Genomic DNA, 15210 nt, shown 5'->3' on the forward strand with positions numbered 1-15210 from the left:
TGAAATGTTGTATTTACTTCTTTGGTTCTATTCCTTATGTTATGAATGCTAAGTGGCTTGTATGGGCTCTCTCGGGGTCCTATACGTCATGTTACATCTAGGGGTACCCCTGGGTCGTGACACTATGTGAAATATATAAATAAATATCTTTTTGCAACAATAAAAAGAAATTCCATAAAAAAAGTTTCACTGTGTTACTTAAAAGCAAAAGAGACAGAACTGTGGAGGAAAAGAACGAAGAAAAAGAAATTAGACATTCCTATCCCGCACAGCACCCGCCCCATATAAAATTAAAAATTTTAAATTTCAACCCGCCCCGCCCCGCCTCACATGTGTATAAACCTGCACCGCCCCACCCGCACCGCGCCATTGTCATCCCTACCTCTTAGCATTATTAGTGGTTATACAATAAATTAAACATCAAAAACACTTTCTACTCATTATTAAACCTCCCTCACAGTTGTTGTAGCTAACCTACAGACTTTTCAAATATAAGGTAGTTCATTCACACTTTGCATATAAAAGAGGAATTGATTTGCAAGAAGCGTACACTACTCTTTTAACATCACTAGACCTTAACTAGCATGTATAATTATGTCACTGTATAATATCCATAAAACAATACAAGTCATTAGTATAAATCATCACATGCTTTTCAAATGCATCAAATCAATTCAACACACTTGTCAAAATACGTCAAGTCTATTCAATACACTTGTCAAAATGCAACAAATCAATTCAACATACTTGTAAAAACAAAATAAGTCAAATGGAAATTATATCCATCTTGTCCTTGTAGTTGCATAATCACTGCACCTGTTAGGAATCATTAACACACCTCTCTAAATTAAATCATAAGTCTAACTCTCACTTGTACACACATGCTAAAGGGTCTTAATCTTGCCTGTCGAGTCATGACTGGCAGGGGACCCCCTAGGTGTCCATGTACTGTACCGGCATGGTACCGAATATCATACAAATCGCTCATTCATAAGTTCATATGAAACAAGCCACTTATCATCCAAATAACACTTATATACTCACTATATCAACATATTTCAATATGCTAACTTCTTCAATTAGGTCTGAAGGCAACACACCAAGCATAGCGTAACCACAAGATTATCATTCATAACATCAACAAATTATAGTCTGAAGATAAGGTCTGAGTCTCAGGCTTTAAACCATGAATCACCATGTTGGGCCCATCAATCAATTTACTATATGTAAAGACTCTCCGTAGAAGTCAAGTAATAAAAATACAACTTTGTGATGAATGCAACCATGAGACCCAATGACTTATGGTTCCTTTCACGAGCTGTACTTTTGGATAGTACAAAGTGGTATATGAGGCTTGATATTTTCCAACTTTCAGGACTTCTGACCACGAGCCTAACCATGACTCGTACATCAATCCACAAATTGTAAAACTAACTCGTAAATACTGAACCAACATTCTGAAATCCTAAGTGTTAACCACGACTCCCTTCCATCAATCATGCAACCAACTATGGCCTTTACATTCCCTCCGTAAACATAAAAAATCAGGAGACACCAACAGTTTTCTGCAACTCTCCAACTTCAACTACGCTAAACACTTTCAAGGTATTAAATTATCCCTCTAAATCTTCATCGTATGAGTCCCTAAGGTTGTAATCTAATGAGTCTTCATTGGAAGAGTTCTTAAGTTCGGCTATCATTTTCTTGATGCTGTCAATTCTTGTTCCATTTTTTCCATTTTCTTCTCAAGCTTAGCAATTTATCCTGCTATGAGTCGACTTCTTCACAATCCAACTCACCTTCAACCAGTTCAATAACAGTTGTTTGATCAACCATATCGTCCTTGAATTTGTTTGTCCCTTTGATAGTCAACTTAAGTCAATCCTTGAAAGGAAAACTAGAACACTTGATAAGCACAAAGTAAGTATACAGAAGGTCAAGAGTAGAGCATTTAGAAACCAATGGATCTAGTCCTGTAAAGGATACCTTTTAAGAAAACAAACAAATAATAATAAAAATTTGATGACAAGCTCGATATTAAGAAAATTGATAAGAAAATTATGGTTAATCAACCACACGAGATTTGAACTTGGCAAATCAAAGGTTTGCGAATGATTATAAATTCTATGTCAGTATTGATTGGTTAAAAATTATCGAGGATGAAGACAATGCCAAACAATTTAAGATATATGAGGTTTGGCTCGACTCACCTGCTAAAACTTGAAATTATTTGGAGCATAAAAAAATAAATTTTGACCCCCACAATAAGAACAACATAAATATTTTGAATTGAAGCAGTACTGCACTAGGATAGTTGTTCTTGAAAAACTTGATAGAGAAAAAATGAACAAATATCGACCAATACTATTTGGTAAATTCCACAAATAAATTTGGATATCCACCAATTTAAGAGGCAACAAATGACATGATGATTAATTATTAATTGAAAGAATTTGGGAGCATATGAAAAAGCTTTATGTAAGTATTCATAGCAAAATCGATGAATTGTGTACCTTATACTTGCAACCTATGTCTTTGATTTTTCTACCAAAACGAATTGCTCCACAGTCACTCTTCGAATCACTAGGAAACAGAGGCTAAATTTCACAAACTAAATGTCAATTTTATTTGTTTATTTTCTTATGAGAAAGAAAGTTTTTCTTATTTTTCAGTCTTTGTTCTCTGTTCCCTTTTTTTCTTCTTTTCTTACTCTTCAGAGAAGCGTTAGATAAAACAATTTTTAAAAAGGAGTTTCATTACGTTGGAGTAGTTACTTTGTAACTGTTCCTCCCTTTTTAAATTTGTAGTTTATCTTTTCTTTCAGAAAACAACATTGGGTCGGGTCAAATCGAATCAAGTTAGTCCACATAGGCGACCTGCGACCCAAAAACTTACATCTCCCACTTCGCAGATGGTGGATAAGACCCAAGCCAACACAACATCAACTAAACACACAATTCATACGACAAATATTTCGTGCGACTTGTGATTATTAAGAGCTTACCTTTAAGGTTTTACAAGCCCTACATAGGAATCCAATCACATGTGAAAGGAATTTACCACTTATATAAGAATACTATTACTCACATTACCCAGACTTCATTCACTACGTCAATAGTTATTTATTCGATCCCTCATCATCTTATAGAGGTTAAATCGAGTTCATGTTTAACTTTATACACATATTTACACTCAATACCAATATGGTTAGTGCAATAGTCGGTTTGTGTATACAAGTTTATCATTCAACTAGTCGTCTTTACTTTCTACTCGAATCTATCTGTTCCAATTCAACTACTTTCCTAGACATGCACTACATCCTTGAATCATTCATGGCTATTAGTAACCTACTAAAGTAGCTACATCGATTGAAACGTCAAGAAACAACAAAAGGTCAAAGGGTATTTCATTGAAAAGTTATTTTAATTTTTCGGGGTCTCACACAATGAAGAATCAGGGAACCATTCTTTCATTGACCCATTGATCACTTGACACACGTGCTATGATATTTTCACCTTATATTGGTGTGTCTCTCATCCTTTCGATTATCCATCATCCTATAGACCTTGGTCTAAACACCTCCAGATGTTTAACCCTAGTTTCTCTCTTCAGTGATCCTTAAACTCATTTTTTTAAAGAAACACTTGTCTTTCTCATAAAACAAGTCATAATATGGTGCCGAAACTCATCTCTTCGTGTTCCTCGATGTAAGAGGTGATTGCTCGTGTGAGAGAGAAAATCACGCGACATGTTCGACACACTTTATTTCTTACAAAATATCACATGCATACCACATTTGAACATAAATTCAATAGTATCATATAGAAGAGTATATTATAAAAATCATGTTATTTTACAATACTGAAATATCATCAAATCCTATGCAAACCTAGAGCCCTAACATGTTTTTCAAACAAGTCTCTAGAGATGGTCTTCGTAAAAGTATCAACTATCATTTCACGTGTCGGAATGTATTGCAAAGTTATTTCTCCACATTTCACTACGTCTCTTACAAAGTTATACTGGATGTGAATATGTTCGGTCTTGTTGTGATACTTAGGATCCTCGTGTATACGATAGCCACTTGACTATCATAATATATAATCATGGGACCCTTAGAATTCTTTGCAATACTCAAATGTTCAGAGAATCTCGTTAACCAAACAACTTCTTGTACTGCAGACACAAGCCACAAATTCAAATTCCATGGTTGGAAGAGTTGTGCAAGTTTGCTTCTTACTTTTCCATGAAATAGCACCACCATTTAGTACGAAAGCATAACAAAATGTTTATTTTCCATCATTCTGGTAACCAGCCCAATCAGTATCTGCATAACCTCGTATAAATAAATCAGATGCACTATAACACAATGTATGATACGCAATTCCCTTTAGGTATCAAAATATTCTCTTTACTACATTCCAATGATCTCTTCTAGGATTGGATTAATGCCTGCTAACCAGACTCACAACATAACAAATTTTTGAGCGAGTACACATCATAGCATACATCAAACTCCCGATAACACTAGAATAAGGAACTCGAGACATGTCTTCCTTTTGTTTTCAGTCTTTGGACACATTTCACAACTTAAAGTTTCACCCCTTGCTACATGAGTATCCATGGATTTACAATTATTTATTCAAAAATGTTTCAATATTTTCTTTATATAAGTTTCTTGAGACAAACTCAAAATTTTCTTGGAACGATCTCTTTGGATCTTAATACACAATATATAGTCTGCTTCATCCATGTCTTTAATATCAAATGATTTTTAAAGCCATGACTTGATAGTTTTCACATACTCCAAATTATTTTCAGCTAATAAAATATCATCTACGTAAAGAGAAAGAATTACAAAATTTAGCACTTTTTTCACATAGATGCAATGATCTTCATCGATCATGGTGAAATTAAATAACATCACCTCCTTATGAAATCTCAAGTAGCACTGCCTTGAAGATTGCTTTAGGACATAAATTGATCTTTTCAATTTACAAACTTTCTTTTCTTCGCCTTTAACAATGAAACCTACTGGTTGTTCCATGTAGATTTCCTCATTTAATTCACCATGGAGAAAAGCGTTCTTCAGATTCATTTGGTGTAATTCTAGATCTAAATGTGCAACAATAACTAAAAGTAATTGTATGGAGGTAAACTTTACAACTGGAGAAAAAGTTTCCTCATAGTCTATTCCAACTTCTTGAGTAAAACCTTTTGTCACTAATCGTGCTTTGTGTCTTTTTATTGGCCCATCTGATTTCCGTTTAACTTTGATAATCCATTTATTCCCAATAGCTTTATGTTTCTCAGGAAGGTCAACTAGATCCCAGACTTTGTTGGTTTTCATGTACTCTAATTTTTTTTCATCGCTTTTAACCATTCATCACTTTTAGAGCTTGATAAGGCCTCAGTTACAGAATTTAGTTCATCCAATTCGGTAAGAGATACCATGAAAACATAATCCTCAATCTCATAAGATTGTTTAATTGCACCTTTTTTTGTACGCTAATGTATTTGAAGTTCGGATTTCTCTATATGATTTGGGATTTATAACTCCCACTTGGACCATGAATCATTTCTTGATCCTTTGAGTTATCAAGTATGTCTGACAACATTACCTGATCTTCTGAATTCAACATTTCGTAGAGAGGCTCAACTTCATTTATTTCACCATTTTAGAAAAAATCATTTTCCAAAAATATGACATCTCGTGATACAATTTCAGTAATATTTTCATCCTCTAGTTCATCGATGAACACATATCCCTTGGAGTGTCTAGAGTACCTCATAAAGATACATTTCTTTCCTTTTGCACTTAGTTTGCCAAACTCATCAAAACAATCTTTAATATATGCTTCACAACTCCATGGTCGCAGATCATTCATGTTTGTTTTATGATCAGTCCAAAGTTTATAAGAAGTTGAAGACATTGATTTAGATTGCACTTTGTTCAATATGTAAGCCTAAGTCGATAATGCATTTCCCTAAAAAGAGATAGACAAATTTTCCTATGCCATCATTGATTTTGTCATTTTCAATAATGTTCTATTCCTTTTTCAGCTACACCATTTTTTTGTGGTGTATAAGGAGTAGTTAACTCTGATAATACCCTTTTCAATACATCTTTCTTCAAATTATTTTGACAAGTATTCACGTCCCCGTTCGGTTCTTAAAGCCTTAGTACTTTTATCTAATTGATTTTCAACTTCATTCATATATCTTTAAAGCACTCAAGTGCTTCAGATTTATGAGAAATCAAATAGACATGACTAAAACACGTAAAATCATCAATAAATGCAATGAAGTATGTAGCATCATACCTTGCCCTCACATTCATTGGACCACAAATATTAGAATGATTAATTGAAGTGGGAACTTATCTCTCTTAGCCTTCCCAGATGGTTTATGCGTAAACTTTCCAGCAAGACGATTTTCACAAGTTGACATATCAATTTTGGTTAAAGAACCCAAATGTCCTTCTTTTGCCAACCTATTTATTCGATCTTACACTATGTGAGTTAATCTTGCATGTCATGTAATAACATCAATATCACTATTACTTGAATAACATGCCATTACACAATGGTCAACATAATAGTCATAAATTGTAGGATTACAATCTAAAATGATAAAATGGTCAAAACGAAGTCCAAAACCATATAAAACATTATGTAGAGTTATTCTATCGCCATTACGACTAAAAACAAATAAAATTCGTTTAAAAGAACAAACACATATACTAAGTTTCGTCGAATCTCTGGAGCATATAGGACATCATGTAATATAAAAGAACAACCACCACATTAGAAGCATCTTTAGAAGCACCATGGCACTCATCTTCAAGTTCAACATGGCGGGCAAAATTAGAAAAGGTTTTGATGCTATTATTATGGGTCAAGTTAACCTACAAGTGTTTCCAATTAGTGGGAAAGACCGAATAACTTCATGGATTTGCTGCTCATCCGAAAGAACATGACCAACGCTCTTGAGTTGAGTTATCATGTTTGAAATCACCCTTAGGTGTTGTTTGACATTTTGATCATGACACTTCTTGTAAGTGTTAAATTTGATAGTTAACTGTCGGAGGCGGGTTACAGACGTACCCCCATACGTTCCTTTCAGATGTTCCCACATAACATGAGCAGTAAGGAATTCCTCACATTCATGTATGAGATCATCAATCATAGAACTAACTATTATTCCACGTGCAATGGAGTTAGATTTTTTCCAAGCTTTGTAAGCTTCAAGATCCCTTATGTCTTGTGCAGAGTTACCCTCTTCTGGTTGATTCAAACCATGATTTAAACCTTCCAAATGATTTTTCCCTTCTAGTGCATACCATATTTTACGACTCCAAACATCGTAATTGTCACAGTTATGTTTTTCACGTTTGTTCAAGTCAACAACATGTGTGTTTGAGATATAATAAGACAAAAAATTTTGTAATCAATTATGCATGTGACATACACATTCAAACAAATCAATTATCATAAAGATTTCATATTTAATGTAAAATTGAAAAGACACGTAAGCATCCAATCATCATCTACTAACTAAATATTTAACCAAAATTTAAATCTATTATCTTAATGTGTATACTAATATATTTAAGACTTTCATAACATGGATTTTTAAGTCTAAGGAATATATTGTGAAAAACAAATTACATAATTTATATATTAGAAAGCAAATAAGCAACAACAATTACAAGTCTTCTAATGACTAAAATCCTTCCATAAGTCTTCAAGACAACAAATATACACCCTAAAGGCTGACTGGGTCAAATGTAATGATAAACATAAGTTAATCTACTACCCCAAGGTTCATTGAGAGCGTCTTTTAAATAAGCTAATGCTCTTCAATCTAAAATTTTAAAAAAATCAGCCAGTTCAATCCATTTTAATTAAAAAAGGTGAATAAAATCAAGTGCTGAAATATTAGGGGGACATCTTTAAAGACTTTAACTCCTTAAAATCCCTTTCTCCTTTCCTTCATATATCTCTCTGATTCCTTCATAAATTTTATGTTTCCTTGGAACATTAATCTGTATGATTTCATGCCCTCGGAAACATGTTCAACGACGACATGATCTTCTACATTGTCCATATTCTTGACTTCGTGAACTTCCACTTGGAGTAATTTGAGTTTGTTCCTGTTCAACCATGTCTGAAATAAAAACAAGAAAACCATAAGAATGGTTAAACCATTCAATGTGACAACATATGTCACTTTCATTTGTAGAAGACAAAACATTATTTAAGGAACATAATAAGGACTAAAGATCAAAAGATTATTTAAATAAACCATAATGCATGTACACAAATTATTAACATATGGCTATTAAAAAAAAATCTCAAAGTCAACCACAATCAGATTTGACCACTTAAATAACCTTTGGTAAAATAAATAAAGTATGTACTTTATTAACATAAAGAAGTACTACACATCCATTGTCTATTTTCAAAATAAAATAAAATAGTATTACATGATTCCAAAGAAAAAGGTACAAGTACTTTATTAAAATAGAATATGAGTACTCTTTATTAAAAAAAATGGGACCATATTATTTTATTTTTCTTTTTAATCCTTAACTGAAAAGGACAAAACAAAAAAAATGGCATAAAGTGCCTACCATTCTGGGCACACATTTCTGTACACCTTTTTTTAAAAATAGTGGGACCATTTTATTTTTTTCTTCTTAATCCTTAACGAAAAAGGATAAAACAAAAAACGGGCATAAAGTTCCCACCATTCGAGGCACACGTTTCTGTCCCCTATAATTCTCTTCATATTTTTTTGATTTACTCTAAATAAAGAACTTGACCTATTCAAGTCCCCATCAAACTTAAATTCTATTTCTTTTGATCATATAATATAACTTTTAGAAATATAATTTTACTCATCTTCTCCCATATATTATGTCCATGAAAAAAAGGTGAAACAAACTAAAAATAAGTATAAAAAAAATTCATAAAAGAACCGAAAGAAAGAAAGAAAACACTCAGGTCAGTAAATATCTTCTCTTTTTTCCTACTCTAAATGGAATATGGAGTAACCAAAAGAAAACCAATCGTTAACGGATAAAAAAAATCAGATTTATGATCGAATTCAAACTTCTCGATTCTTTCAACCAGAGAATTTGAATCATTATCCAAACAAGGAACAATTAATCCAGGATCTTGATATCAATGTATTCATAGAAAAATTGATGGATTGTGTACCTTATACTTGCAGCGGATGTCCTTGATTTTGCTACCAAATTGAATTGCTCCACAATTACTTTTTGAATCACTAGGAAACAAAGACTACGTTTCACAAATTAAATGTCAATTTTGTTTGTCCATTCTTCTGAAGAAAGAAAGTTTTTCTTGTTTTTCAGTCTTTTGTTCTCTGTTCTTTTTTTTTTCTTCTTCTTTTCTTACTCTTCAGAGAAGCATTAGATAAAACAGTTTTAAAAAGGACGTTTCTTTACGTTGGAGCTGTTACTTTGTAATTGTTCTCCCCCTTTTACATTTGTAGTTTATCTTTTCTTTCAGAAAACAACATTGGGTCGGGTCAGGTCAAATTGAATCGAGTCGGTCCATATGGGCGACCACGACCCAAAAACTTACACTCTATGTTGTAGATCGAGCGCTAAATAGATTCTACAAAATAGGAACTAATTGAAAAAATATTTTGTTGTTAAAAAAATAAGATTATATCCTTAAAGTAGGAACTGAAAAAGCTTGAGAAGATAAAAAGTCCAAAAAGTTTGAATTTTTGCAAGAGTCTATCAAAATTGAATAAATTAACTTAGAAAAATATAATCGGGCAAAATACTATATCTAATGATGAAGAATTATGCCAATTAAAGTAAGAGGAAAATTCTTAAATAGAGTTTCAGACACAAGTATTGAAAAGCTCAAAGGAAGAAATTCGCAAAGGAAGAAATTCACAGATAATGACATATCAAATTTGTTAAACAAATTAACGGAAGAAAAACTTAATTAGGGACACAAAAAGTTTGCACGAGCTTAGAATAATTATGAGCCTAAATGATTCTCTTGAATTAGTAAAATGCACTAAGCGGGGAAAGGTTATTATAAAAACAAAATATTATGAACATAACATAAGAATTTGTAAAGATGCAATAGGAATCAAATAAGGAAATAGATAAAGACAAAATAATTTTCTCTTCTGAAAATAAGAAAAAAAAAGACAATATTAGTAATAACCAATTAAAACCATGTTGCAAATAAATTCATATAAGTCATATAACAAGTAAACAAGTAAATATTTACAAAGCACAAAAAATAAGTATATTAAATCATGTGTCCTAATATATATGTGACCTCTTATGCCAGAGGTAGGCCTTACACGTATTTAAAAAATCAATGTGCCAAAATATGTCATTCCATTGCTCTTTAATTAATTTAAATACTCTATTTCCAAAATCAAATACAAAGATAGCCGTAAGCTTTATTACATGTCAAAAGGAAAAGAACAATATATAATAAAAAGCTTGTCATAGCCTCTAAGCATCTTCGTACCATGACATGCTCGTGGTTTAATCTCCATAGGCCAAATTTTGGGATCTTCATAGCTATATCTACATCACAAAAGGGTTAGTAATACCCTCCCTATTAAAGTTTAATTAACTTGGAACAAATGGTCCATATTTTGACACAATTATTTTTCAAATATTGCATACATAAATGATAAGAATCACTCGAGGTCATGAATCCACTTTGACATTTGGGTAAAAGTGACTAATGAACTTAATATACTAAGGATATTAAGCCTCCTAAGTTTGTATGATGCATATACCTTAAATTTTTTAGTTTAGTTCTATCCTGAATAAATTAAGATTGTGTTTTCTAGACACAAGGTTTCCTAGTAGACAACTCAAATAAGAAGGCAAAACAGAAAAAAGATCCACACACCCCATACATACGCCAACACTCCTAAATTTAAAAAAATTACGAGTGCGTAAAACACACCTCGCGTGTACATGTGATAGTGTCAATTTATCAGATTTTGAGGAATATGAATGGAATGACAGTTATATTAAATAATATCAAGTACACGATTTATATGAAACAATAATTAATAAATAATTTATATAAAAAAATAACAAATAAATAATTTATATCACATAAACATAATAAATATTACATCAAACAATTAAGTTAAATCAAGCAAATATAAAAAAACCTTAAATATTAACCTAAACTTATTATGGTTTAGAACATAATTGTAACACCTCAAAATTTTAAAAAGGAAGAAAAAAAGTTTTTGGGTTGCATGCTATTTCTACGGGTCCCATCTACGAACTGTAGAAGCTTCTACGGGACATAGATGGCAACCATAAGAGGAGGGAAAATAAATTTCCAAAATCAAGTCCCAGTACCCCTTTTTATGGTTCACCTGGACAACCCGTCAATATTTATACGACTCGTAGATAAGTCCCGTAGATGAGTCCTAGACTTAGTGAAATTTTGAGGGTTAAGTTGGTTTCCATGTTTGGTGTCTACGGACCGTAGGAAGACCTACGAGCCGTAGATAGGTTCCATCAAAATTAGTCCAAATTCAAAAGTTTTTGAACTTTTCTACATTTAACCAGTCCAAACCTTAGAAGTGCCTGACATTTATTTAAAATGGCTTTTAAGTATTTTTCCTAAGCGATTTATGCCTAAACTAGGTCGTATCCGTCCTAAGCTTAATCCCTATATAAGTCCTTTAAGCCTAAAAACAACCCATTTTAAACCATTCTCCTAAATTCCAAAATTCCCTCCAAGATCACCCCCAAAATCACCTCAATAGCTAAGGAAGGAGAAATCTAGGATATGGCTTAAAAAACTCCAATTCTCCATTGATTGTGGGCATTGATTGCTAAGGTATGTTAGTATTCACCTATGGAGTCCTTTCCTCCATAGTGTTGCTAAATTCTCCAATTTTACAAGTTAGATTCTCAATCAAAGTTAGGGTTTTATACAATCTTTATGGGTTCTTATCAAATACGATTCAATTGATTATTTTCTATATTTTTGTACATGAATTGAAGTAAATGTCATGGTTTTAAGTTTAATTGATATGAACCCATGCATGATCCATAATTTTTAGACTATGATCACATTATGAAGCTTATGAACTATAAATTATGAATTTATGAAGATTTGTATGTTTTCATAATATTGAAGTAAATGTTTGGAGGATGCTTTGAGAGTACAGTATCAGTGTTATTGTGAAAGGATTTCTCACATAAAGGATTCATAAGGTTGAAATGTTTTCTCACCTAAGTTGAATAAACATTAAGTAACTACTCTAATTGAAATTTAGCTTGGATTTGGTTCTTAATTGGGCCTTTTATTGGATGATGAAATGAATAAGATCAGTGACTATTCCGTGGAATTTTTGCTTCGCACCGGGAGGATATTGAGATGGAGGCTCTTCTGTTGGTAGAGGTCGAGTCTCTAGTAGCAATATCCTCCTCCCATAACTATGTTCTACCATAGGATGAATGTCTTAGATAGACATTAGCTAGTGGATCCACTTTAGCTCAGATTTATGGTTCTTACCTTGGCAAGTAAGGACACCCCTTTTCGGTGGGGAGCAGACACTGGATTCCATGTTATAGCTCACATGGTCTATATTGGTTACATGGTAAACTTCTCACAATAATGAAATAAGGTTACTTTTAAAGTATCTCACAAGTGTTTTAATTATGTTTAGCTTTATTGACCACATCTATGGTTTATGTTTTCTAACCCCTTGTTATCTTATGATTTAGCTTGGTCATTGCTTGTCATGAAATGTCCCCTCTAGCATGATTTCATAACTCTTATGAATTTTTATCATACTTAGTACATTCCATGTACTAATGCGTACTTGTGCCTACATTATTTCACTAATGTAGGGTAAGATGCTCCTACCTCTCACACTCGCGTCTAGTTGATTCTTTTAGGATTTTCAATATTGGTGAATCCTCATGTTCTTAGAACCAAGAGTCTTTTACATATTTATGTCATTTCATTTTTCATACTTGTATGTGATGTATGAGTTACGTCCCAATCACTCTTTTGATGTAATAGATTACTTATTGAGACTTATGTTAGAATTCCACTTTTGTCAAACTCTTTAAATGAATTAAGATTGTTTTCCTAAATTCTTTATTTCTATTATCTTGTATGATGTACGCTAATTGGCTTGTGTAGGGCCTTTTGGGTTCCTATATGCTATGTTATGCCTAGTGTATACTTTGGGTCATGACAAACTTGGTGTTCAAAGCACAAGTTTAGAAAGGTCCTAGGATGTCTTATAATCCACGTCGAGTAGTGTCTTGTTCATTACTGCCAAGCGCACCACATTTATGAATAAAAAGCTATAAGATGTTTGGGAAACTCCATTTTTTTCGTTACTCTAAAGTTGTGGGATATAGTGAAACTCTATATGTCTCTCTCTTAATCCTTATCCGATCTTTTTCAGGATATGGCTCCCCGAAGAGCATATGTTAGAAGGAATGCGGGGGAGAATGTGGTACAAGAAGCTCCTCAAGTTCCGGTCGACCCTTTGGCCGAGCAAGTGACTAATGTAGAATTTTAAGCCGCTTTTCAAGTGTTGGCTCAAGCTATGATGGATCAAGCCAATAGGGAGGTTGTGGTCCCCATGAAACAAAATGTGGATACGGCGACAACTAGAGTAAAAAGGACTTTACTAGAATGAATCCCCCAAGGTTTTATTGTTCCAAGGTTGAGGATGACCCTCAAGAGTTCATTGATGAGGTGTATATGATTTTGATGATGGTGGGTGCGATGCCGGTGGAAAAGTTTGAATTGGCCACTAATCAACTTAAGGGTGTTTCTCGAGTTTGTTTTGATCAATGGAAGGAAGAGAGGGCTGTAGATATGGGTCCTCTTGATTGGAAAAGTTCAAGGCTATCTTTTATATATGTTCTTTCCCTTGAGATGAGGCAGGAAAAAGTACTTGAATTCATCAACCTTAGTCAAGGAAATATGAGTGTTAAAGAGTATGCTTTGAAATTCACTTAATTGTAAAAATATGTTGCTTCTATGGTTGCCAAATCTAGGGCATGGATGAGTAAGTTTGGTTTGGGTGTGTCCTAAATGGTGGCTAAGGTATTTCACACTGCCATGCTCATTAAGGAAATGGATATTTCTCGCCTAATGATACATGCTCATAAATAGAAAAGGAGAAGCTTAAGGAAAGATCTAAGAAGACATAAAGAGTAAAGACTGGTGATGGTGACTTTTTACATTTGAGGTCCTATGCACATGGTCATTCTGAATTCCGGCAAAGGTTCTTCAGTCAAGGTTTCTCTAACGCCCTGGTTCCAAAGTTCAACAAAGATAGAGGGCCTTACCCTAAGCCTTAAGTAGGAAATAGTGGTAGATTTTCATTGTCTACTTGTTCTAGGTGTGGAAGGAAGCAAGAGGGTAAATGCTTAGCCAGTACAAATTGTTGCTTTGGTTGTGGTAAGAGTGGTCACAAGATAAGGGATTGTCGATCACTTTCTACTAAGGGAAGAAATTGTAGGCAAGCTCCGCCTAGTGGTCATTCAAGTGCTCCAAAGCAAAACATATTTTATGCAATTCAAACTTGGCATGAGCAAGAGGGTTCTCCCGATGTGGTTACCGGTATGTTGAATGTCTTTCATGTTGATGTTTATGCTTTGTTTGATCCCAGTGCTACCTTGTCTTTTGTGATTCCATATGTGGCCATGAGGTTTCATGTTTTTCTAGATGTGTTGTTTGACCCTTTTTTATATCTCAACTCCCATTAGTAAATCTATTATGGCTACGAGAGTGTATAGAAATTGTCCCATCGGCTTACCCTATAGAGTCACTAATGTTGATCTTGTAGAGCTTGATATGTTAGATTTTAATATTATTCTTTGTATGGATTAGGTCTATTCTTGTTATGCTTATGTTGATTGTAACACCTGAGTGGTCAAGTTTCAGTTTCCAAATGAACCTGTCTTAGAGTGGAAAGGGGGAAATTCTATATCTATAAGTCAGTTTGTTTCTTGTCTTAAAGCTAGAAAGATGATTTTTAAGGGTTGCATGTCACCTTGTTTGGGTTAGGGATACAAATTCCAAAACCTTTATTCTTGAGTCAGTCCCCAATATGAATGAGTTTTTGAAAGTGTTCCTAGATAATCTACCCAGTATTCCTCCTGAAAGGGAAATTGACTTTGATATCAACCATATC

Source organism: Solanum verrucosum, unplaced genomic scaffold (assembly GCF_900185275.1).
Source record: "Solanum verrucosum unplaced genomic scaffold, falcon-dt-bn FXZP01000198.1, whole genome shotgun sequence".
Lineage (NCBI taxonomy): Eukaryota > Viridiplantae > Streptophyta > Magnoliopsida > Solanales > Solanaceae > Solanum > Solanum verrucosum.